We start from the raw sequence: 22963 nt of genomic DNA, 5'->3' as shown, positions 1-22963 counted from the left end.
CGCGGCGTGAGGAGCAGTCGACATTTCCAGTTCACAAAAGTCCTACCTTCTCCCCAGAGAGTCTGTCTCATCCCTATGATGGCCAATAATAGCCCATTGTAGTCAAATGCTCCTTCTCCTGCGTTTGACAGAATGGGGACGCCTTATTTACAGAGGAAAAGACAAAGCTAACACACCAGACCCACTCCCCATGCAGAAATACTGCTGACAGAGAGAGAGAGAAAGAGAGAGAAAGAGAGAGAAAGAGAGAGAGAGAGAGAGCGAGAGAGGGAGATGAAAAGAGAGAGAGGGAGAGCGAGAGGTGGAGAGAGGGAGAGAGGGAGAGAGAGAGAGAACTTTTCCAGCAAAATCATAGCCTTCCCCTTCAAGGCAATGTTACACTTACTTATATTTATAGCTGCGTTTAGGAACACAGAGGGCTGTGACAGCGCGGTGCTGCCCTGCCTTTACAAACCTGCTCTTTGCTCGTTCTATTTCTGTGCCGGCCCGACACCCGCTCAACCCCACATTCCCAGTCAATAATTCTGCTCTGTTTTTATACCTCTCCAACTCTTTATTTAAAATGTGTGGTCTCCGCTGAAATAAACTGACAGATAAAAAGGGGTAAACATTTTTATTCCAGAAAATACCGACGAAGAGAACATGGCTAGTGTGGCCAAAGTAGCCGGACCGCCGGATTCAATGCTCTGGCTAAAGCAATGCTTATCTAGTTAGTTATTTTATTGCTGGCCCCATTAATGCACTTTGCTACCTACTAAAGGGTTGTTGAGACCTGCGCTTCTGTCATGTGTATGCGTGTCTAAAGGCACGAGGAGATGAATGTGTCAGGATGCAGTCCAGTAGCAGTTGAGCCAGGAGTGGTGGACTCTCACTTTCATTATCTTACTGTCTCCTGCTTCATTACAGCCTCCATGCATATTAATGAGGGGGAATGGAACATAAGACAGGCGCGCACACACACACACACACACACACACACACACACACCATCAGACATAAACAGACACACACACACACACAAAAGACATAATACACAGGGTATGCTCGAACACGCGAAACATAAAATGGCAAGCAAACTCACAGACACTCAGCATAAACGACCTACGACACACATACACTGCTGGCTCCTGCTGGGGCTTGTGGGAAATAAGTCATGGTGTAAATTGCTCTGCTGGTCACCTGGTTGGTGCCATGCAGTTTTCTCCCTTCCCACAATACCACTGGTTCCTCAATTTAGAGAGACTTTCATTAACTTGCCCCAAGCCCTTTCCCCCAAACACACACACACAGACATGCTATAATGGCTAATTATGGAACATGGGAGTGTACTGAACTGCCTGGTCCTCTGACATCGCTGTCACTGAGGGAGAGGTCACTGCTGAAGGAAAGGGGCCTGCCTCTCTCTCCCTCTCTCTCTCCCTCTCTCTCTCCCTCTCTCTCTGTCTCTCTCTCTCTCTCTCTCTCTGTCTCTCTCTCTCTCTCTCTCTCTCTCTCTCTCTCTCTCTCTCTCTCTCTGTCTCTCTCTCTCTCTCTCTGTCTGTCTCTCTCTCTCTCTGTCTCTCTCTCTCTCTCTGTCTCTCTGTCTGTCTCTCTCTGTCTCTCTCTCTCTCTCTCTCTCTCTCTCTGACCTGCTACTGGCTCCAAAGCCTGCCTTTACTCCCTAGCACAAATACATTCCTGTCAAAGCTGCTGTGCTACTCCTGCAGGGAAACTACTAATATTTCGCTACATTTCATGGACTTACTTCTAACTGATCAAAAAAATATGGACAAATGTCTGAACAACGGAAATCCTTAGTGCCATAACCCCGAACTCAAACCACCTCTTATCATACCCAACCAGCAGTACACCTAACAAGGCCTTAGAATCCCAGAAATGCTAGGAATTAGATTACAGGTACACTGTAAAAACAAGATTAGTGGCAGGATTACGTACATCTTAACAATCGAAATTGTGTAACTGGAAACAGACGTGTGTTTGGGAGATCTTTCTGGTGTGATTCATGCCTTATTTGCTTTCGTTAACTCGCACAACATAATACACAATGATCAACGTTAGCACGAGATTCATTACTGCAGAGATTCAATACTGTATTTGTTTTCTATGATAACTTATTTTTACTATCGCGATTAAATGAAAAAAATTTTTTTTATTGAGATGACAATAGATCGTAGATTACTGGAATTCAGTTCAGCTAGTCCTCAACAACGACGTTGTACCATTAGGGGATTACATGAGTCGGATTATGATCCACCTTTGTAGCCGAGGGTTACGCAGTTTCTGACGGCTGTTGTACTATTTTGTTGTTCATCAGTCAGAAAATACAGGAGCTTGTGGGAGCTCGTTGGGATCTATACTGGTCAGCACTAGGGGACCAGTATTCCAAAACTCCTCGTCAGTTAATGCATTAAGAAGGAATCCAAAAATTATGGAAAGTAAGATTATGTTACTATAATATAGTCTAACCTTAGATCAGGATATATAAGCATTTTTATGAGCAATCAGTAATTTTTAACGGAATACATTTTTAAAAGTAATCCTCCCAGCTCTGACAAGCAGAGAGCTGTTTATGAGAGGACTAGAGAATCAAAGGCGATGGGGAGGTGTAAACTTCTTTCACTCAGTCAGTCAGTACGGCCAGAGCGAAGTCAGGGGATGGGAAGCAGAGATGAGAAAAGGTTCTTTGGCAGTTCATCAGGCTGTCAGGCTGGTGTGTGAGGAAAGGAGAGGAACAACTCTGCACAGGGAGACACGCTGTCAGTTCGAGTAGGCCTGTCTGCTGGCCTGGGCAAGTATTAACCTCTCAGAGAGAGAGAGAGAGGATTGAACGGACATACGCTAAAACACGAGACACACAGACAGGATACACGAGCCAAATTTAGCAGAGCTTCTGAATGTCAGCTATGAGAAAATAAGTTATAGGCAGGAAAATCAAAAAGGGAGACTAAAACGTAGCGAACGACGCAACTCGATAGACGCATGTCCAGGCCTGGGCTTTTATGGCTCCCACTCAAAATTGGTTATGTTGTTTTCACAATTTCACAAGTGCCTAGAATTTTGCCATATTTTTCTCCACCAGGCCTGTGCTATAGACCCACACCATTCTTTAGGTGTCCCAGGGGCGAGTTAGCCTCGCACCTGTGTGCCTGACACATGGCTGATCTTCCCCCGGCACCGCCTCGTCTGCAGTTTAGCCCTTCTGGCCTACTTTTACCAACTCCCAACACACACACATTCAGCAGGGTCGCACGATATGAACAAAAGTATCAAATTGCCGCATGCTGCATTTGCTACGTGTCTTGCGATATACTAAAAACACATTGGTGAACCGCTGATCTGTCATAGTTCAAGACAGGCTTGCATTATTTGGACCCAAAATCGTTTATGTTTGTAAGACTTTGTGAATTCCATGATTCATCAAAACACTCTCATAACACTTGACTGAGACACGGAAGATGAGTCAGGTTGTTTAGAGTGGACCAAAAAAATTGGATTTGTTAAAGCGCTCATTTGCATATTGCAGCTTTCTGATATCAGTATTGCAAAGGTCAATACTGCGATAACTATTAGCAAGTGATATATTGGGCAGCCCTAGTATTCTTAAGTGAGGGGATCACAGATGTTCAGAGCAAAGTCTTATAGACCATAATCTGTTCCAAATGCCACAATTCAGACAGTAAACAACAACATGGATAAGTCAAATTCTCAATCTCAAGCAACCTTCTTAGATTTGGACCCCCCAAAAAAAAGTCATCAGACCTACGAAAAATTGAGCTATTCAGCATTTGCCCAAGACCACCCACATCCATGAAACAGAGCAATTTATGTAGTGACTGATTGAAAAAGAAATGATTTAAAATATCAGATTTCTAGTTATTAATCTGCGATCGTAATGTATAGCACAATATCGGTTTGTCTCATTCCCTCACTCTCCTTAGTCATATTTGCTTCCCACCAAATCCTTGCTCCTATTGCAGTCATTCCAGTATAATTATATTAGCAGTAAGAGGAGAAGAGAGGGGCTGGAAACAGATAAGAGCTGCTCCCTCGCTCTGGGATTGCGGAACTGAGGCGGCTTGCTTGGGCATTATAGCGCTAATTAGCAGAAGATTACTATGCAGTGTGCGAAGCTGTGGTCCAGAAAGACATCATTAGGCCCGGTGATGGTGAGATGCCTACAGCACATTGATCCTGCAGCTACAGGAACAATGCATACTGTAGACTTTATAATTGAGCCTGAGGCGCATGTGTGTGTGTGTGTGTGTGTGTGTGTGTGTGTGTGCGCGTGTGCGTGTGCGCACATGTGTGTATGGCTGGCTTCCTTATGTGTGTGCTTGTAAGTATACGTAAACACATAAAAAGGGCGTATGTGTATGCAAGTGTGCATGCTTATTTTGCATTTTGCTAAGTGTGTATTGTGTGTATTTTGTGTGTGTGTGTGTGTGTGTGTGTGTGTGGTGGGTAGTGGGGTGTACATGCATACATGCATGTGTGTGAAAGCATGTAATCCAATATAAACTACAATTTCATACATTTCAGATGTGCCATAACAAGCCCTGGATGGATCTCTCTTAGACAGCTGAACTACCTGAAAATGAAAAGCTTTTTAGGATTCATTTTGTGCATTCTGTTCAGTTAGTAGATGGGTACTAATTTTTCAAATTTAACTCCATTCTGTTTTTCCATGTTTAGGACTATCCAAAAATATAAAAGTTTTCATATACTTTTTAAAACTTATGAAATCAATGTTTACATTTGAAATAAAGCCTATTTTGAAACAAACGTCTTCCAGTCTCGTATTCTTCTTCAGTATTCAGATGCTGAGATTACAAAAGAAAGATTTTATAAGATGAGGTCTTCAAAAAAAAAAAAAAAGACTTCACTAACGTAAGACTATAATTTACAGAACAGTAATTAGTAGTTGGACAGCAGCATGATTCTAGTGGGTTTGTAGCCATATGAATTTAAACTCAATTCATGAATGACATGCACAGAAACATTTACATTTCCAACATTTAGCCGATGCTCGTGTCCAGCTCGATTTACAATAGTGCTTTGTTGTCTCCATGTAAATCATTCTTATGCTAGTGCATTAGGCAACAATCACAGACCACACTAGTGAGCTGTGCAATAGCAAAAAAAATAAAATAAAAAAAAAAAAAAATAAAAAAAAACCCGGCAGACCAGAATAGTGGAGAACCAAAGAACAGCTCCATATAGGAAGTAGGCAAAGATTTGTCCATTTCTACAATAGAGAGAAATCTACAGAAATCAGAGGGTTCAGCACAAAATAACAATAACCCTCAGGAACAGAAAGAACAAGTTAGAAGTCACTAAAATGCATATAAATGAGCTCCTTGTAAAAATTGTACCACTGCACACATACATGACGCCAGTGCCATGGAAACACGTCACGGGCAGTGGAACTGGCGTATCTGCCTGTACTGGCATGACAGATGACAGCTGCTGCCGGGCAAATTCAGAAGTGATCAGAAGCAACTTAACGGCTCAGGTTGAACCCAAGGCCTGAAAACTCAGACGGTGCTTCACCTCTCAATATGCAAACAGACTTACTGCTGCGTCAGAAGCCTTGCAGAGGATCAACAGTCAATATCCTAATAATCTGGTGATGTCTACAGCCTACAGACCTCAGGCTGTCATCAAAGAATTCCCAATCAATGTTATTTAATATTATGTCAATATGTCCAATTACTTTTGGTCCCCCGAAACTGAAAGACTGAACAGAAAGGGATGCACATGTACTCTTAAATTAAAGCTGGCGTCCTGCACTCTGACCTCACCGCCAGTGTTCCGATTTAAATTCAACACGCTGCACCATGATAAAAGACGACACAACAAAAACGGTGCTGCTGTCCAATTACTTACGGACGGCGGCGAACTTCAGCCACAGCAGTGAGCATAACCTACATGGTAATGATGAAAAAGTGTGTGACCCTGAACCTGCGAACAGGCCCCTCCACACACACCCCACCTGCATTTATCCTGGCAGTGATTTATGGACTTTTTATTTGTCCTGCTCATATGTTTTGAATTTCATTTACTCACTTTGCATATCGCACCGTATGCTCATAAGGAGGAGGAGTGGGGGTGTTGATCGGCCTGTCCTCATCCTGTCTCTCTCTCTCTCTCTCTCTCTCTCTCACCCTCTCTCCATCTTTCTCTCTCGCTCTCCCTCCAGTCTCAGTTAGAGTTGGTGTTATGATAATCAGCTGATTAGTTGCTGAAGTCCTTTTCCCTCAGGCTCCTTTGTGTGTAAAATCCTCTCGCTCAATTGACATGTGGACATCATCAGGCTGATGAAATGCAGTAGTAATGAACAAGTGGGCTGGGGCATCTGCACAGGGACCCCGGGCCCGCGAGGACCCCTCCCCTCCCCGTGCCATGCTAATGCAGGGAGCTGCTGCTCTCCACGTGCTGTCCCCGCGGAACGCCTGATGGAAGTGTGCGGAGATGCATATTCAAACCGGCACCTTCACAGAAGCCCACTGCTTGAACACGGGGAGAGAGAGAGAGAGAGAGAGAGAGAGGCCTGACCCATGCTAATTTGGAGGCAGATTATTTTGCATCAGCCACAGTAATGATGTGACAGTTCATTTGTGAGCAGGCAGAGGAGGAGAGGATGGGAGCAGAAGAGGAAGAGAGTGGGGGGGGTAGTGATGCTTGGCTGGACGCAGGTGCTGGTCCGCTCTGCTCTACGCTGTCAGAGCCAGTCAGGGGTCCTGCTGTCAAATTATCCCCTTAAAAAGGGCTGAGACAAACACGGATCGGGGAGACATTTAAGAAATTAATGCGTTCGTATTCAACACATATTGTGAGCAGCGTTTCATTAGAGGTGCGCTGGTCATATTAAAACTGACAGCTGACCTTTCACACCGGCCCCTCCCAGCCCACAGGAGTCCCACTTATTACATACATATTTGATTCTAAGAGGAGTTAACTGGATAACTACTCAGAATTAAACACGCAGACGGACTCGTTTCCCTTCAGCGCAGACAGAGTTCTTCTTTCCCACGTCACTCTGTTGTGTTAGGGAGGTCTTCAGGCGTCTGTGTCAGAACGCCCGTGGCAAAGTGATTCAGGGGTAAGTTAGAATGATGCACGTGACGGCGGGACGCGTCTGACGGAGCTTGCATCGCCTGCTTGGGCTTCATTACGCCTTGCTCCTGCCGCACAGCCCATCACTGCTACACATATGGAGGAGACTCGTTCAGATATGGAGGACGTGTGCGTACACGCACGCACACACATGCCCACGTGCATGCACACACACGCGCGCTGCATGTGATGACATGAGTCACTGCCTTAATAAAAGATGAACACGCTCGTGCCCGTGAAATGCAGTGAATGCCGTTAAAGCCGATACGCCTGACGATATATAGTGCACAGATGCCTTCTACGGTAGCGTGCGACGCTGCGACATGATGAGAATGTGAGGGGCTAAGGAAGCCAGTCCTGGTCTCTCCTTCAGGCCTGCTCCTGTGCACTCACAGCCAGGTTAAGCTGATCACAGATGGGACTGTGCCCGGCGTGGAGCCTCCTGTTGGGGTGGGCCTGTTCACGCACCGGGGTGATGGGCTCTGGCCCTAAACGGCCCCCTGTCGCACTCCACTTTCTTCCTCTCACCTGGGGCAAGAGTGGCTGTGTGGGTGTGTGCGTGTGTGTGAGGTCTGCCAGGTGTGCTGTATGGCACGTTTGTCCTCTGGGCTCCACTGCGCCTCTGGCCACTCCACACACGCACACACACACACACGCACACACACTCTCCCTCTCTCTCTCTCAACTGCTCTGAGGCACGGGTCAAACACAGAGGTGTGCGTGACCAGCTGGCAACTCCCTGTTCCTTGGAGCAGGAGAGCAGGGAGACTCCAGCACTCCCCCCTCCCCCACGCAGCCAAAACCACAGCACACCGATCGCCACTGCAATGTGGGAATTCAATGAAGAGGGCAGTTTGGCCCCTACAACCTAACCGAGCTCTGCTCCACAGTATGTGCTGAGCTGGAAAAGGCAGGTGTTGTTTAGTAATAAGCAGGTGTAAGTGCTCAAGCTGGGCCTCAGATAACTGTTCAGGACTGTTAATGGCAAGACCTTTGGTTCAGAACACCGGAGATCACTGGAGATTAGAGTTCTATGAGGGTAGTCATTAAAAACCTGTTAGAAATATATCGGTTAACTTTATGAATGAGACTTTGTGAATGCAGAAGTGCACAACAAAATCTGGGTAATACTGGCCTAAATAGAAATCAGACATGAAAGCAGACCCGAGATTACAGTTACCTCACGGCTGTCTGCATCCAACGTCCATATGATCTAGCAAATATACATGCAGACACAGACACACACACACACACACACACACACACACACACATAGCATGTTAAAATGCTCCTGTGCTCTGCTCATAATAGCACAAAAGCATGTTGTCTCCTCCGATTACAGATGTCATAGGGCCTATACTGAGGGCTGTGATCTGCTTGGCTTTTAATCTGTAAGATAAAAGATCTCTGCTTCATTAGCATGTGTTTCTCTTTCTCCCTGTAGAGACACCAACACACACACACACACACACACACACACTTCAGAGGCCATTAGGGCTTCACATTAATGATGCATAATTAGCATATGATGACAAATAATAACAATGGGCTATATTCAGTGTAATGGGGGCTGGAGCAATAACATGGCGTCCTACTGTTCCCCCTCCATAACGCACACTTTATTTATGTCTCCTAGCTGAAGCGGCTGCTGAGAGCAAGAAGCAGGCTAAAACACCATCTACGTGCATAAATTATTCAAATGCCTGCTTATTTATTTAAAAAAAGCCACATTACACCAACATTGGGAAGTCAATGTAATTTATGTCAGGTTAATCTAATCAAGGAATTGCTCCAACACCAGATAAAGACAATAATGAAAATAGGGCATACTAATTACACATTTCTCTGGCATGTCCATTCTAAACTCCTCTAGGTTGTAAATCAATATGTAGGCCAATGAGCTATTTATAAAGCACTTTCATAATAGTGAAGGCTTTAAACATGAATTTTATCCACAGAAATGAAAATATTCCACCCACTGAAGCTGAAGCGTGGAGCAGCGATCAATTACAGCGCAGAAAGAGACTTCTGACCAATCAGAAGTGCCGTCCTGTCTTCTCATCCATTACTGTGGCAAACAGGCTCAGCTGTGGCCATCAGACAACACACAATTACAGCGCCGAAGTGTGTTTACAACACATTCATATGCAGCCCTTTCATACACACGTAGGCAAGTGTCCACATACTCTCTCTCACTCACACACACACACACACACACACACACACACACACAAACTTCTCCAACTTCTCACTCTCATTGTCCATCACAACACCCCATATACACAAATACACACACCCCTACACATGCACACACATTGCCAATTACATTAAAACAAACAGTGTCTGTCTGAACTTTGGTTTGTTACCTCCTGTGAAGAGGAAGGGGAGATGAGTGAGGGTAGATGGGCGGGGGGTACACTAATGAAAACACCTCCGATAGAGGGATGGAATAAATCCATCAATAAAAGAGGGAAGAGTGAAGCGTGCTGCAGAAGAGTAGAGCTTTGGCAGATCTGATATCACTCAGGCTAAAAAGTTCGAAGAAACTTTTACAGCTATTAGTGTCACATAGACCCTACATAGCTGATGTCTGCTAAGAATATGAAGAACATAAATGTCCAGATATTCCGCCTCCCTTGTGGTTTCAAGGAAATGATACAGGACGCGGAAGTTGGTACCAACTTCAATACAGGCTACATATCACAATGAACTAAAGTTCTTTCTATAAGCTAACCTAAAAGCCACCAGAAATAATACTAACAGTAATATTACAAATTAGACATTAGACGTTACACATTTTGAGTTCTCAAAGCTTAAAGTGGTAATATTTTTACAAGTACAATCAGTTTTTTTTAGATTTGAAGCTTGATGCTTCTTTGATATTAGACATTAAAATATAAAAATAAATGGTCAAATTTCTTCTAGTTATTATTATTACAATTTATCGATTTTATCCTTTTACAGCTATGTAATGTCACCTATCTCTGTATCAACTTTTTTTTTTCTTCTTTCAGAAGACACATCAGCAGGTTTGTTATTTGGTCTGATTTCCCCAGACCATGGACAAGTTAGCTTACCTCAGTCAACATTTCACTTCTCTGTAGTCTGAGAGGAACATTCAAGCAGAATGCATATCTAAAAGTTTTACAAGAAATAATCTTATTAACATAAATAATCTTATTCTGTATTTAGGTTAATTCTCTGAAGCACTGTTGTGAGAGATTATCAATGTAAATCTGTTATTAGTCACTGCAACTGATAACGCAGCTGTAACAGCAACTATTAAAATATGCAAAAATATAATTCCACATGCAGTCTGAAGTGATTCTAACAAGTATTACCACACTGTGACGTTGACACTACGTGGTGCTGTAGTCAGGTGTATTCTGTGTCGAAAACATTAAACTGTGCCTTGTTTGAATTGCATACACTTTACAGGTAATTTAAAGGTGCATTACCAGTAACCCAGACCCTTAATGTCTATGTGACCACTGCCCCTTCCAATCTTAAAAACTCTACAGGTACTTTGAGGTAAGGTATAATTCGTCAATAAACAGTGAACCAAGCAGATTTATGACACCGTAACTTGAGGTAAAAACTACTGCAGTCTCCTCCCCTACAGGAGGTCGACCACGAGTCAGTACCCCATCCATAAATCAGGCAGTGAGTGCGTGTGTGTGAGTGTTAATAGAGAGCAACACTCATGAGATCTTTAAAAGCATATCTGGCTAGTTGCTTTACTCCAGTTCTCCTTTGCCATCTCTCTCTTCCTCTCTTTGCGTACAGCGCTTCAGTCGCCTGTTTACGGCCTCTACAGTTCAAATTGACTTGCTAATGTTAACTTTTATTCGGTTGCCATGGGTTACTGCGTGGTGGTGGGTTTGACAGTGGGGCTACAGACAGGGCTGATTAGTAACAGGCAGCTCTGTCCATCTCTCGCGCATGGCTGAACCATCTGGCCATTTACCCGCTAATAAGCCCCTAATGGCCCAAATATTCACAGCCCTGTCACAGAGACATGGCAGAGGAGGCCGGCACGTCTCAGCTCCCTCTGACATGTTGCTTGTTTCACATCAAAACTCGTCATTTACAGGCAGAGAGCTCAGAGGAGGTAAAAAGTTGACCTAATCTACGCGCTTAACACACACACACACACACACACACACACACACACACACACACGGCTTTGTTATGTGCCAGACAGGCTGACTTCATGGTAATGCATTCATCCCTTCACTGCTTTTCCTCTCATCCGCCACTCTCTTTTGCTTCCTCTCTTTATCTCTCTCTCTCTCCCTCTCTCTCTGTTAGTCGCTCTCTCTGCTTCCACACTGAAGGGGAATATGAGTGCTGTCAATATGAGTTTGATTATGCATACATCGATTCCACTTTTCAAAAAGAGAGAATTATGCATGGAGAAAAAAAAAATGTGAAGAGACAGAAAAAGAAAAGAAATGGAGAAAATGTGAGAGAGAGAGAAAGAGAGAGAGAGAGAGAGAGAGAGAGAGAGAGAGAGAGAGAGAGAGAGAGAGAGAGAATAGCAGACAGGAATCTGTAAAGCGTTCACGTCTGCTCCTGTCATTTGTCGCCCAAACATTGACTTTTTCCCATAAATATTTCCAGATGAACAGATCCAGCTGGAATAGTAATTGGTGACATGCAACTTTAAGTTTAACCTTTGCTGAGACACTGGTGGCAACCAATTAACTAGCCATTGAATAAAAAATATCCCCAATTATCTGTCTCATTACGGCTCTATGGGCCTGCATGCAGAGGAGCGGATATGTGCAGTGAAAGCAAAGCACTCTCCATAGACTTCTAATGACTACGATCAACCATTAAACTGATATCAATGCCCAGGAAGATCTGCTCCTCCGGTCAAAGATGCTCAAAGTAAAGAACCGTTCCACATATGTATCTGAAACATACATAACTCACAAATTACATATAAATACAAATAAAGAATCTACTCAAAATACAACATCTACTCTATTTGCTGGGTGATTTATTTAGTTTGTATGAAACATATTCAAGAAAATGAGAGAGGAAGTAAACAGCCATTGAATATTCTTACCCAAAATTTTAATCAACAACACCAAAATAAAGTGTGGTAAGATGTTCATGTAGAGCTGTTCTAGCCAGGCTCTCCACAGAGTTGGTCTCTACCAACCCAAAGTGCCCAGTTGTTTGACGGTGCCTAGTGAAAAAGGCCATCGTCAGCTGCGACGGAATGGAATGGAGTTTCCTGGTGAAGAGGTGGGTGCTAAAGTGCAGTGGCACTTTGACTAGCCTCCTCACACACAGAGAATGTACACTTAACTCCATGTCAATCATCCTGCTAGCTCCACTGCCTGCAGCCTTCAGCGTGGGTAAGGAAGACAGAGCATTCTGCTGGAGATAGATAGATGGAGAGAGAGAGAGAGAGAGAGAGAGAGAGCATAAGCGACCTTTGCTGGGTCCACATGTGGGAAGGAGAGGAGAGGAAACACAAAGAGAGGAGAAACAGAGGAGATTCATACATGACTTATCTGGATTAAAGCAGCAAGATGGTGGCACTAAACTAACGGATTTACTGCACTGTTAAGGCACCCAAGAGGAAACCACCCTGCTTTTTCAGCTGTTCGTGTTATTATACATGGTATTATAATCTCTGAGAAGCAGTGGCTCGCAAGCATAAAACAAGCTGTCCCACAGGGGTTGTCGAAAAACCATCAAAGTTTCCTAGGGATGAAAGTTTGTGAAGTGTTAATTTGGAGATGAATGCAGCAGTTGGTGAGGTTGTCAGTATAACCAGGGGAAAGAAACTGAGCATCGGGTAAGGAAGGCAAAGAGGGGACATTTTTAAGATATAATAGTCTCCAGTACTTTTAATTAGGCATACAACATGCATATACATGCGCACACACACCCCCACACACCCACACACTCGCACACACTCACAGAGGCACAAATAGCTCAGGCTCCCTGTCTACTAGCGTAGCAGCACTGAGAGCTAATTTATGTAAACTTGTTCCATTATGTAGGCTGTTGAGAGTGTCATTAGAGGTTTGGCTGGGTTTGGGGCTTTTCCCAACATAAGCACTGCCACTGGCTCTCATTTGCTCTCTGTCTGTTGGAAGTGGATCCTAATGAATGTCTTACAACAACACGACCTGCCAAGGCAAATTATTACCCTAAACTCTAAACACTGCAACAAAGACCTGATAATGGCCACAGCAAACACTCCAGAGGCAATCATGTATGTCTGGCTGGACTAAACAGGCGAAACAATAAAGACAATTCTTGTGTTAGGCCATATCAGATGAGTGCACTTTTGAAATAATGTCTTTGTGAATAGCTGAAAACATTGGTGGTGGTAGAGAGAACACATATGGCAAATGATTATTTCCTCCTCTTTTCCAGCTGTGTCTCTCTTCTTCTCAGTAATTTTCTGTTCTCTCATTCTCTCTGCTTCGGGCTGGTCCATTTTAGGGCAGTGTGTGCATGCTACTGAAGTGGGCATGTGGACTGGGCTTTGACTGGGACCTGGAGATTCTCACTGTTCCTTTACTTAGAGAAAGAATAAGATAAAGAGAGTGAGAAAAAGACAGAAAGAGAGAGAGAAACAAAGACCTGCAGAGGCAGATTCTGAGAGCGAGGATATCCAGAAGCAACCTGTCTCTGTCTGACTGAGCAATCCAATCATGACGTTTTATAGTCCAGTAGCATTGTTACTATATGCTTACGCTGATGCAAGCATGTTCTCTGACAATGCTGCAGCCTGGCCTCTCCTTCACAAGCTCCAGGCTGCAGCGGGAGACGGGCCGGGCAGGGTGGGCTCCTCCTTGCTCTCTGGTTGCAGGGCGCCGGGCTTGTCTGCTTTAATGGCGTGGATGTGACTGGAGCAGGCGGGCCTAGCGCAGCCCCGAGCTGTCACTCAGAGAGCCGCGTGTCAGCGCCGAGCCGGGCTGCAGCCGTCCGGATTACAGGGTAGTTACCATAGCTGTCAGATTACTGACAAGCTGACACCCGCGCACGATGGTCCACTCTTAGTGTTGCTTTGTTTCCCTCCGGCACGCCGCCGATGGGAGAATTACCCGGCGGCGGAAGGCAGGCGCTGGAGGAAAAACGCGCGTGCACGCGTGAGAGAGAGAGGGACGCGAATGGTGAGAACAGAATAAAAGCGTTTTAGAGTTCCACGCCACATGAGCTTTGCCTTGCGCTACCGTGTGCTTTAGATGAGCTCGGAGACAAAAAGGTGTGGGGAGGGGGGGTGAAAGAGAGAGGAAGGGATTAAAGAGAAACACCTTGTTGTTCCTTTTCTCGTTGTCCTCCATGCACCGTGATTGTTGCTGTGATCGGCTGTTATCAGCACCTGGCCCATCCTTGAGTTCTACATCCGGAATTTCCGGCTTCTACCGGTTTCCACCGTTCTCTTTGCTCTCGTCTGCCCACAATAAAAAAAAAAAAAAAAAAAATAAAAAATCGCAAATGAACTTCAGTTTCTCTTTTGTAAGAAATTATAGGAAAAAATGGATTTGACGGTAAAAGAGTGGCGAGTGTGTCAGCGCTAAAATCACTTAGAAGATCTCACATAATGGCGAGTGGAATAAGCAGTAGTAGCTGGGAGTATTTTAATGATGGGGAAGACAGTGTGGGTCGGACACGGGTCAGCGATGGGGTTTAAATTTTTCATTCGTCACATCTGAGCGACCCTGCATAAGAGACTGTCATTCTATACCTCTCAAATGAGCACCATTGTGAGTGAGAGAGCCAGCGAGAGAGAGAGTGTGAGTGAGTGAGTGAGTGAGTGAGGTTTTCAAATCTACATACTGTTATCTGGCACACCAGAACTACCCAATTACAAGACCAAAGCAGGAGGACAGATTTTCTTAGACAGTTGCTACATCACCCTTATACTTTTAAGACTGGGGGTAGTTTGCATGTTCTGCCAGTTCAAGTGATGCAAGACAAACACAGTATCTACATCATCATTTGTTGATACAATCACATGAGAGACCCACACATGTCCGATAACCTTTCCCAGCCAGTATTTACATCGACTTATATTGACCATCTACACATGTGATTATTTGACTGTTCCCTTTCACTAACCCAGATTCCACCATCTTCTCAGCTTGTGCGCCAAGAGAGACCAGCTGTCTCCTCTGATACCTGGTAAGCCCACGGAAGCACCGCTGCCCTGACTCTCGTCGCAATTTCCACCCTCCCCGCTAACAGGCACCACTGCCGCCATCAGCCGGACCATGATGGGTCTGCCGGCCTAATGAGCCTGGCCTCTGCACACAGCCTCACCGCTAAACAATTATGGTTAGTTAGAGAGCACAGGTTAATATTCCCTTATGTCCCTTAGTGCCGTGCTCACCCCGCTGTCCTCTGCCAATCCTGATGAAAGTTAGAAGACCTGTCCGCAATGATAAGCAGCCTCTCCGTCCGGCCTGCTCCATTACGCCCTACGCGCAGGCTGCATTTTGCATAGCCTAAAGCGCGTATTAAAATCCCCTTGTAAAATTCATAAAACAAAAAAATGTGGTTGGGTCAAGTCTAGAGGGAGCCGGAGTAAGCTCCTTATTAGCAGCCAGTGGAAAACACAGAGCCAATTACATATCCTGTACAAGGGGGGCTCAGAATCGGCATTGGGGAATAAGTGTTTCCACCCCCATTCCCACCACCACCCCTCTCTCCCCAGATCTGGCTGGAGGTGTATGGTCTGGGTCTTGGTCTAGTCGGAGTGAGGTGTAATTATAGTGAGAGTGTTTAGTGGATGGACCTTCTGGCTCTTGTGCTCGGAGCCACTCAACTACAAACTCATGTAAATCTTCACTCTGCTCCACATCTTAAATTGGTGGGTTTTAGAGGGATTCCCAGTAGGAGCCGGGGTTCGGAGAGGAGAGCCGAGGAACCCAGAGCTCCAGAGATATGTAAAGATCGTCGGTCTGGAATTTAAAAGGCTACAAATTAGACCCGACATTAGACTCCCTCTCCCACAGAGTTACAAGAATGGGAATGAAACAGAATAAATAAGAGTAAGGCTGCTTTCCCCCCCCTTCTTAAAAGATGACATTAATCCTTTCATGTGCAATGACAGCTAACAGCTCTCGGCTTCCTCCCCCTATGAGCGTGCAAAGCTGGGAGATTTTCCGACATGCCTGGTGAAGGAACAGTCTCCATTACGGCAACTTCCTGACAGAGCCCTCCACCTCAGTGAGGCAGAGTGCCAGACACCTACAGCACGCTTCGCATCGCACATGCACAGACATTAAAAATAATAAATACCACCATAATTAACAACGACAATCGGGCCCGTTCAGAGGGCGTGTCTAAACCGGCGGCAGCCAACTCCACAGATAGTCTTGACGAGGCAAGAGTCCGAGCTGGCGCTGAAGCGTGAGGTGGAACGACAGACCAAGCTGTCAGGCGAGGACGACTTCAGGGTGCGCAGCCGAAGGACTGAGGCCCTGATGGAGACTCCCTCTGCGGCTGTGGGCGGCTGTGGGAGAGGGGGTCCGGACTCTGATGGTGGGATAGTGGAGAGAGATGGGGGAAGAGAAGGCCTACAGTTCCGAGTACAGTTCAAAAGACAGTCTGCTTGCTTATGGTTAGAGCCTTCAGCCACTCACTGCGGGCCAAGAAACACGGCTCACCCTCTTGGCAACGACTTTTAACAGAATATTTATGCAGACCACGGGGGCTGTTGTACAGTGATTGTGGCCACAATGCTCACGTCCTCATTATATATTTATTTTTGACCCCAAATTCAACTTCTCTAATGTATTTGTATCAAAACGTTTGATTCCATGGTAGGATACATATACACTTGCATATGCATGTTATAATGAAATATGCATGTTATAATATTTAATCTCATGAATAAATGGAACGTGTTCAATTGTAATATATTTGAATAAAAGGATCGACTCAAACTTCAAATCAAATAAAATTAACATTACATAAGTACTAATATCCTTTCACACAAACCTTAATTAATTAAAATGCACAATATTATGTTATTAAGCCACAGAGTTAGTTGAATGGCCTTGCCTGGAGTGCACATATAGTGGTGAAGTATTGGTAGGTTCAGTGATGGTTGTGAGGTTCCTTGCTCAGACGTTAAATAGTCAACCACAAAGAACAAAAAGCACTTATAGTAAGTCCCTACACAGCCCTGTGTGTATCACCTGCTGCATGAATTTAAAATATGAGAAAGTATCATATAATATAATCTTTAATTAACCTGGTCAGGTAGCAGGCAGTGACACTGTGAGACTGGCAAGTCTGAAAGCCTTTCCGTGCATCAGTCAACAGCTTCCAGAAGTACCAAGCTGGACTCTCTGACAGGGAAGCCAAGAGGAACTCATCATGGATCAAAGCCTGCTGTGAGGATCCCACAAAGAGCAGTGTTTGCACAAGACAAAAGTGTTGGCACTATCTTTCTAAACGTTCACCAAGAGTCACCGTAGTCAACTACAGGTTCATTTTCATCATCGTTATCCACTTTTTAGACATGTATTTATAGAAACACTTTGTAGGTGCACAGTTGGACACTGTAACCTGTTACAAAGAACAGTTTATGTAAGACACCCTCTAACAATCAGGGTTCTGTTTTTGACCACAAGATCACTGTTGCTTGGATATTTTTCGGTGTCAAACAGCTCGTATATGGTAGCGGGTATTTCATTGATATGAGATTGAGAGTTTGAGAGTTCTTATCCTGTGGTCAGAGACTGACCGGTGACGAATAGTAAATGGTGGCTGACAAATTGTGAATGTCAACAGATGGGCTAGGGTTGGAAACACTACACCATAATGTGCACCTAGGTTGACACACATACCTTATAAGGGGTCCAGTGAGTCTAGGTCATAGTCTCAGGAACTAGTCCAGTGAGTCTAGTCAGTGGTTGCTGTATATGTGCTTGCTTTTCACAGTGTATCTTCTCTTGATTTAAAGATCGCAAGTATGTAAAGTGTAAAATATGAATTCATCTGACATAATTTAATCTAAGACAATTATAATGTCTAATGAAAAATATTCCAAACGCATTTACAAAAAGTCTAGCAGGTGTGTGATCTGGACGTAAACCTCTCTAATAGCATTTCTGGTAAACTAGATCCTTTACAATATGCTTACCAACAGGCAGAGGTGTTGACAATGTCAGATTAGTTTTATTGGACAAAATGCATAAGCATCTGTAACGACTGGAAGCACTGGTCAGCACTGGTAAAGACAGTGTTTGCTGATTTTGTTCAGATTTTAATAACCTGTTCCTGAGGTTTTGGCTGACAAACTTGTGAATGTTTGTAATTTGGAATACTGGCTTTATGGATTACAGATTTCTTTTTAACTGGTAGACCACAGCGAGTTAATGGGAGTTTCTCAGATAAGATTTATAGAAATATTTGTCGATTGGTGCAACAGTGCTGGGCTAGAACTAAACATTACCAACACCACAGAAACGGTTGTGACCTTCTCGTATTTCCAGCCTATGAGAAGTGTACATGTATGTATTACTGGTGGTATTGTCAAAGGAGTTCATCAGTAAAAGTATCTGGGCGCAATCATCTAGGCGACAGACTGAAGTTTGATAAAAATACAGAAATGATTGTCACAAAATACCATCGAAGGCAGCTCTGCCTAAGGAAATTAAATTCTTTTTGCAGTCAAGCAAAATATTCTCAGCACTTTTATTGTTTTAATAGAGATTGTCATTTTATTTTCCTCTGTATGTTTGTTTTATTCACCCAGTCTTAAAACAGAAAGCATTTGCATCAGAGTGTGAATACTTATTCAAACTGTTGGGGTACAGTATTGCTCTTTGTCCATTTACTGTGATCAGCAGTATAAGGACTCACACTTCTTGGGTGGGGTGTCTTATATGTTTTTAACATTTATGTATGTTGTGTACTATGCCTGTTTGTTGCCTTTGGGGATAATTAAAGGTTTATTGAATTTAATTGGAACTTGTACCAATTTCTAACTCCTGTTTAAATGGAGTGGCCCCTCTTATGATAAAATATTGATTGAAATATTGCATGGCTCTATCAGATAATGAAACAGAAATACCTAACCAAAAAGAGAGAGAGACAGAAATAAACACACACAACAGTGAGACCACAACAAACAAAAACAATCCACATATGGAAATTTGAACGAAGGGTAATAGTACAACTCTACAATACAGTTTTGTTTAAAAAATAAATATGATTTTTGTTTTTCAAATGCATGTTTAGAAATTCAGGCAGTGTGCATGTGCGCGTTCATGTGTGCACGTGGGCGGGTGTCTCCGCGAGCTTCTCTCTCTCGACAGTGATTGGTGGAGAGCTATCCGCGGTCTCATCTCACAGTTTGACTAACATCTTAACCTACTTAGCGCAATTAGCGCTTCATTAGAGAGGCTAACTAACAACTGCTTCTCTCTATAATGATTTGCAACAGTGTACACATAAAAGTACATAATCAATGCTTCCCAATTACTCCTCGAGTGAAACCGCTATTTCAGATAAACTGGATAATAACACGGAGCGCTCAGCAGCCTGTGAGATAGCGGGAGCGTTTAATTGCGCTGCTCTTCCTCTCAGCCGCCAGATTTCTCTTCCCTAATGAAGTGTCATCTGGAAAAAAAAGTTCTATTGATTTTTTCAGCGCTCAGCCTCCGCCACAAATATGTAATTATCCGTTTTATATCTGGCAGGGGGATAGGAGTAATCTATAGTACCTAGCCTTTGCGCTCCTCTGACAGGCTAGTAGAGCGCTTTTACCCTTTTCAAAATATGCGGCCTTCTGATGAATGAACTTTAGACAAAATGTTGTTCTGTTTCGTGGCGTTTGAGATGAAAACTATAATTCTGTGTTTTTTTGGGGGGGGTTACCTGACTGAGAGGCTTATTGACTGGTGGGGCACCTCCTCCTCCACACACACGCACAAAGAGGCACAAGCACACTAATGAACCTTAAAAGCCCTTTTTCCAAGGAAGGATAAAAGAAACACGACTGCAGGATAATACTCTCAAATTACAAAAATAGCTCAGACAGCACACTTCGTCTGAAAGACCCTCACACAGTCTTGCCATACACCCATTTCCCAAGGCTTCACTTAGTCTGAGCTTCAGACATTTAAACTTTTGCCTCCGCCCCATCCCCGCTCGTCTCCCTTGTCTCATCTGTCTCTCTCTCTCCGTCTGAGGACCGGCGATGGACGAGCAACCTTAAGCCTACCCCTCGCTGTGCTGCCCTTCACCATAATAAAAAGCCATTACCTTGACCGCTGACACGAGGCCGAGAGTGAGGGTCGGCCTGATATTTATTGATGAAACTCTGAGCTCCCAATCTGCTGCACTGAGTGGGCATCATACAGCTGTCAGGCCAGACAGGCCTCAGCGCGGTGACGGCCCTCGACTTGGCCCATCTATAATTTATGAAGTACACTGAAAACAACCGGCGAACAACACTGCTACCCTGAAGACGCTGCGATCAGCCGCCTCTCGAGCTAAAGAGCGGGAAGAGTGAGTGCGCGCGCGAGGGGCACATGCGGGCGCGCGGCTACGGACGTCACGCGATGTGGCGCGCGCGTACGATAAAGTGGTGGCGCTGGCGCTGAACGGGGGGGCGGGGGGGCGGGGGGGGGGTGAATAAGCGCAAAAGGGCTGCGTTAAATATTCAAACGGGGTCTGATTCTCCTGGGGCTGATGGAGTGAATATTATAACGGCAGCATTTACAGTGAGAGATGGGGACTAGGTGTGCTGGGGCGTCACATGCTATACTGCGCCATTTAAACGAACGCCAGCCTGCGGTACGGGGGATAAACAAAGACAGTTGTGGAGAAACTGGAAACAGCAACATGAACAGCATCTTAATGGGACAGGCAGAGCTCAGTGTTAACCATCTAAGATCAACTACCGCCATTATCCCTACTGACACTAATGACTCTGTCTTCTTCCGCTATTTTTTTTTTTTGTTGCAGCGATCCGCTGCCTTGCTACTGTCCTGCACCATAGCGCCAACCTTCATGAATCTGTTTAATGATGTAGTGATTACTGTAATAACCAAAGGTTGCATTGATCTTACTGTAATTAATGACAAACAGATGTTAGCCGTTTCCCTAATGACAAATGTACCAGGCCAGGTCAATTACACACGATTAATCAACTACTGCTCACACGTCTGGAGATTTTTGCAGTGTTGTAATTTCAGGGGGCTTAATCTCATTTCAGATGTGTTAAATGGACTGACATACAGAGAAAAGTTTCAGCGTGCTGCATTCACATTTTTGTCAAAAACACCCCAAATACAGTTCTCATTCTATTAGACAGATGTGACAAACATGTCTATTAGATGATTATTGGATTTACAAGTCCAATATAGACACTTTTGTGTTTATTTCGAAACATTAATAAAATATAAACATTTCTCAACATCTCTTTAATCACTGTGCATCATGGCTAGGTGTAGCGCCTGTTTATCTGGATTACCAGCTCCCTTACATTCTCTGTGTGCCATATTCTCACCTCTCTGGGGCTGCATTTGTTTTTCTTCCTAATGGTATCAAATCAGATTCAAACAAGGAAGGATTTAATGTCCCACTGGGATAAAATTTAAGAGATAAATAACTTATGCAGGATTTTTTCCTGGTTTTTGGTCGCTGCATGATGAAACAGAACACAAATCAGATTACACTGAATTACACCATGCGTATGTGTTAACATGCACAGGATTTGTGTGTGTGTGTGTGTGTGTGTGTGTGTGTGTGTGTGTGTGTGTGTGTGTGTGTGTGTGTGTGTGCGCGTGCGTGCGTGCGTGTGTGTGTGTGCGTGCGTGCGTGCGTGTGTGTGTGTAATAAGGACTCAGTGTGGAATGCAATTTTGACAGTACATTCACCCTTGTAATTAATATTACAGTTACTTCTGCAAAGAGAACTTGAGAACATTTGATTCATATAAACATCTTTAAACAGTACTGCAAGAAATTAAAGACTACTGCAAGAAGTGTATTTATGATGAAAAAGTTACCCTGAGCAGGAGAAAATTGCTAGATTTGGTATGGTCTGTCACACAACACAAATTCAAAACTTTCACAAACATTCCATTTAATAACTCAAACCAGCATTTAAAAAACTATACTGCTAAAGTAGGCTTCTGCCTTACAAATTCTCTCACGGCAGACTTCAACTTTCCTTGATGAGAACAAAAGGAAAGGAGACTGTATTTTTCCTTCTCAATGTGCCACGTCCGTCCCTCCCGTCTGTAAGACATAAAAAAACAACCTTCTTATCTTTAGCTATGGCTTTAGACTCCTTGCGCATTTTGACACATACTGTGTGTGATCAATAAATAAGCATACGATTAAATTCAGCTGCATTTAGGCAGGCTCCACTCTCCAGGCTCCGGTGAACAGGGTAAGCTCCGGGCCGACATTCGGAGAGCGGGAGGTATCCTCGCCCGGCACGAGCAAGGAGTAACGATTCTTCCTCTCTTTCCCCTTCTTTTCTTCTCTGGGATGCACCTCCTGCCAATAAATTATCCGTAGCTCCTCCAAAGTCATTACGCATTTATTTTGATCTTGTATCATAATTCACACCCTGGCGCCCAATATATTTCCTCAGAATGCCGGTAATTCCTTGGTGCAGAGCAAAGTTATGATTCATTTATACTGGAGTGACAGTATAATGCAGACATGTCAAAATCCATTAAAACTGTTCAATGTCTCAGGGTTTATTTTTAGACGCAATTGAGATTTTTACTGATGTTGAAAAATATACAGTGGGCTGTGTTTACCTCACCTTTGGAGGGAACGTGTTATGGTCCCAATTAATTTGTTATTCCTGTCACTGCAGGCATCGCAGCCGTCAAACC

At 44.1% G+C, this 22963-nt stretch overlaps 1 long non-coding RNA gene across 1 annotated transcript in view; it reads right to left on the bottom strand.

Annotated features, from left to right (window-relative positions):
- Positions 1-12181: 12181 nt before the first annotated feature.
- LOC145657444 (uncharacterized) overlaps positions 12182-22963 on the bottom strand; it is a 19859-nt gene continuing 9077 nt past the window's right edge. Inside the window, exon 2 of the long non-coding RNA XR_014123108.1 lies at positions 12182-12507. This is a non-coding gene — a long non-coding RNA (uncharacterized LOC145657444). The remainder of the gene's footprint in view (positions 12508-22963) is intronic.

The sequence above is a fragment of the Electrophorus electricus genome, chromosome 4 (assembly GCF_041902795.1).
Source record: "Electrophorus electricus isolate QZ-2024a chromosome 4, ASM4190279v1, whole genome shotgun sequence".
Lineage (NCBI taxonomy): Eukaryota > Metazoa > Chordata > Actinopteri > Gymnotiformes > Gymnotidae > Electrophorus > Electrophorus electricus.
This window is presented reverse-complemented; position numbering and strand designations above follow the sequence as displayed.